The sequence below is a fragment of the Zea mays genome, chromosome 1, assembly GCF_902167145.1.
Source record: "Zea mays cultivar B73 chromosome 1, Zm-B73-REFERENCE-NAM-5.0, whole genome shotgun sequence".
Classification (NCBI taxonomy): domain Eukaryota; kingdom Viridiplantae; phylum Streptophyta; class Magnoliopsida; order Poales; family Poaceae; genus Zea; species Zea mays.
Genome location: NC_050096.1, coordinates 300,747,250 through 300,751,373, shown reverse-complemented (window position 1 = coordinate 300,751,373; position 4,124 = coordinate 300,747,250).

The following is a 4,124-nucleotide window of genomic DNA, read 5'->3' as shown; positions in this document are numbered from 1 at the left end:
ACAGCCTCCACCAACGGTCATGTTTGGTGGTTGGGGCTATAAATACCCCAACCACCCCACCATTCATTGCATCCAAGTTTTCCAGCTTCCAACCACTATACAAGAGCTAGCATTCATTGCAAAGCACACCAAAAGGGATCAAATCCTCTCCCAACTCCTCACAAAGCCCTAGTAACTAGAGAGAGTGATTTGTAGTGTTCATTTGAGCTCTTGCGCTTGGATCGCTTCTTTTCTTTGACATTCTTTCTTGTGATCAAACACTCACTTGTAATCAAGGCAAGAGACACCAATTGTGTGGTGGTCCTTGCGGGAAGTTTTGATTCCCAAGTGATTTGAGAAGAGAAGCTCACTCGGTCCGAGGGATCGTTTGAGAGAGGGAAGGGTTGAAAGAGACTCGGCCTTTGTGGCCTCCTCAACGGGGAGTAGGTTTGCGAGAACCGAACCTCGGTAAAACAAATCCGCGTGTCACACTCTTGATTTGCTTGCGATTTGTTTTGCGCCCTCTCTTTCGGACTCATTATTATTTCTAACGCTAACCCGGCTTGTAGTTGTGATTAATTTTGTAAATTTCAGTTTCGCCCTATTCACCCCCCCCCCCTCTAGGCGACTATCAATTGGTATCAGAACCCGGTGCTTCATTAGAGCCTAACCGCTCGAAGTGATGTCGGGAGATCACGCCAAGAAGGAGATGGAGACCGGCGAAAAGCCCACTACAAGCCATGGGAGCACTTCATCGGAAGAGTCCTGCACCAAGAGAAAGGAGAAGAACTCCTCCAAAGGGAAGGAGAAGAAGTCTTCTTCACACCAAAAGGAGAAGAAGGAGAAATCCTCTTCTCACAAGACGCGTCGGAGTGGGGACAAGAAAAAGAGGATGAGGAAAGTGGTCTACTACGAGACCGATTCTTCATCGCCATCCACCTCCGGCTCCGACGCGGCATCCGTCACTTCTAAGCGCCAAGAGCGCAAGAAGTATAGTAAGATCCCCCTATGCTACCCTCGCATTTCCAAACATACACCTTTGCTTTCCGTCCCATTAGGCAAACCACCAACATTTGATGGTGAAGATTACGCTAGGTGGAGTGATTTAATGCGATTTCATCTAACCTCACTCCACAAAAGCATGTTGTTGAGTTTGGTGCACAGGTACCATCCGTAGGGGATGAAGACTATGATGAGGACGAAGTGGCCCAAATCGAGCACTTCAACTCTCAAGCTACAACCATACTCCTTGCCTCTCTAAGCAAGGAGGAATACAACAAAGTGCAAGGGTTGAAGAATGCAAAGGAGTTTGGGACTTACTCAAGACCGCGCACGAGGGTGATGAACTCACCAAAATCACCAAGCGGGAAACGATCGAGGGGGAGCTCGGTCGCTTCCGTCTTCGCCAAGGGGAAGAGCCACAAGATATGTACAACCGGCTCAAAACCTTGGTGAACCAAGTGCGCAACCTCGGGAGCAAGAAATGGGATGATCACGAGGTGGTTAAGGTTATTCTAAGATCTCTTATTTTCCTTAACCCCACTCAAGTTCAATTAATTCGTGGCAACCCAAGATATACACTAATGACTCCCGAGGAAGTAATCGGGAATTTTGTGAGCTTTGAATGTATGATTAAAGGCTCAAAGAAGATTAACGAGCTTGATGAACCCTCCACGTCCGAAGCACAACCGGTGGCATTTAAGGCGACGGAGGAGGAGGAGGAGTCTACACCGAGTAGACAACCAATTGACGCCTCCAAGCTCGACAACGAGGAGATGGCTTTAATCATCAAAAGCTTTCGCCAAATCCTCAAGCAACGGAAGGGGAAGGACTACAAATCCCGTTCCAAGAAGGTTTGTTACAAGTGTGGTAAGCCCGGTCACTTTATTGCTAAATGTCCATTATCAAGTGACAGTGACAGGGATAACGACAAGAAAGGCAAGAGGAGAGAAAAGAAGAGGTACCACAAGAAGAGGGGCGGCGATGCCCACGTGTGCCGGGAGTGGGACTCCGACGAGAGCTCCACCGAGTCCTCCTCCGACGAGGACGCCGCCAACATCGCCGTCACCAAGGGACTTCTCTTCCCCAACGTCGGCCACAAGTGCCTCATGGCAAAGGACGGCAAAAGAAAGAAGGTTAAATCTAAATCCTCCACTAGATATGAGTCCTCTAGTGATGATAATGCTAGTGATGAGGAAGATAATTTGCGCACCCTTTTTGCCAACCTTAACATGGAACAAAAGGAAAAATTAAATGAATTGATTAGTGCCATCCATGAGAAGGATGATCTCTTGGACTCCCAAGCGGACTTCCTAATCAAGGAAAATAAAAAGCATGTTAAGGTCAAGAATGCTTATGCTCTAGAGATAGAAAAATGTGACAAATTAACTAGTGAGCTAAGCACATGCCATGACACTATTGCCAACCTTAGAAATGAAAATGCTAATTTGTTAGCTAAGGTTGATTCTCATGTTTGTAATGTTTCAATTTCCAATTCTAAAGATGATAATGATGATTTACTTGTTAGGATTGAAGAATTGAACATTTCTCTTGCTAGCCTTAGAATTGAAAATGAAAAATTACTTGCTAAGGCTAAAGAACTAGATATTTGCAATGTCACTATCTCTAACCTTAGAAGTGAAAATGACATATTACATGCTAAGGTTATAGAATTAAAATCTTGCAAACCCTCTACATCTATTATTGAGCATATTTCTATTTGTACTAGATGTAGAGATGTTGACATCAATGCTATTCATGATCATATGACTTTAATTAAACAACAAAATGATCATATAGCAAAATTAGATGCCAAAATTGCCGAGCATAACTTAGAGAATGAAAAGTTTAAATTTGCTAGAAGTATGCTCTATAATGGGAGACGCCCTGGCATTAAGGACGGCATTGGCTTCCAAAGAGGAGACAATGTCAAAATTAGTGCCTCTCCTAAAAGATTGTCAAACTTTGTTAAGGGCAAGGCTCCCATGCCTCAGGATAACGAGGGTTACATTTTGTACCCTGCCAGTTATCCCGAGAGCAATATTAGGAGAATTCACTCTAGGAAGTCTCACTCCGGCCGTAATCATGCTTTTATGTATAAGGGTGAGACATCTAGCTCTAGGCAACCAACCCGTGCTAAGTTGCCTAAGAAGAAAACTCCTAATGCATCAAATGAACATAGTCTTTCATTTAAAACTTTTGATGCTTCTTATGTTTTGACTAACAAATCCGGCAAAGTAGTTGCCAAGTTTGTTGGGGGCAAACACAAGGGATCAAAGACTTGTGTTTGGGTACCCAAAGTTCTTGTTTCTAATGCCAAAGGGCCCAAAACCGTTTGGGTACCTAAAGTCAAGAACTAAATTTGTTTTGTAGGTTTATGCATCTGGGGGCTCAAGTTGGATACTCGACAGCGGGTGCACAAACCACATGACAGGGGAAAAGAAGATGTTCTCCTCCTATGAGAAAAACCAAGATCCCCAACGAGCTATCACATTCGGGGATGGAAATCAAGGTTTGGTCAAAGGATTGGGTAAAATTGCTATATCCCCTGACCATACTATTTCCAATGTTTTTCTTGTAGACTCTTTAGATTACAATTTGCTTTCTGTATCTCAATTATGTCAAATGGGCTACAACTGTCTATTTACTGATATAGGTGTCACTGTCTTTAGAAGAAGTGATGATTCAATAGCATTTAAGGGAGTGTTAGAGGGCCAGCTATACTTGGTTGATTTTGATAGAGCTGAACTCGACACTTGCTTAATTGCTAAGACTAACATGGGTTGGCTCTGGCACCGCCGACTAGCCCATGTTGGGATGAAGAATCTTCATAAGCTTTTAAAGGGAGAACACATTTTAGGACTAACCAATGTTCATTTTGAGAAAGACAGGGTTTGTAGCGCATGCCAAGCAGGAAAGCAAGTTAGTGCTCATCATCCACACAAGAACATCATGACGACCGACAGGCCGCTTGAGCTACTCCACATGGATCTATTCGGCCCGATTGCTTACATAAGCATCGGCGGGAGTAAGTATTGTCTTGTAATAGTGGATGATTATTCTTGCTTCACTTGGGTATTCTTTTTGCAGGAAAAATCTCAAACCCAAGAGACCTTAAAGGGATTCTTGAGACGGGCTCAAAATGA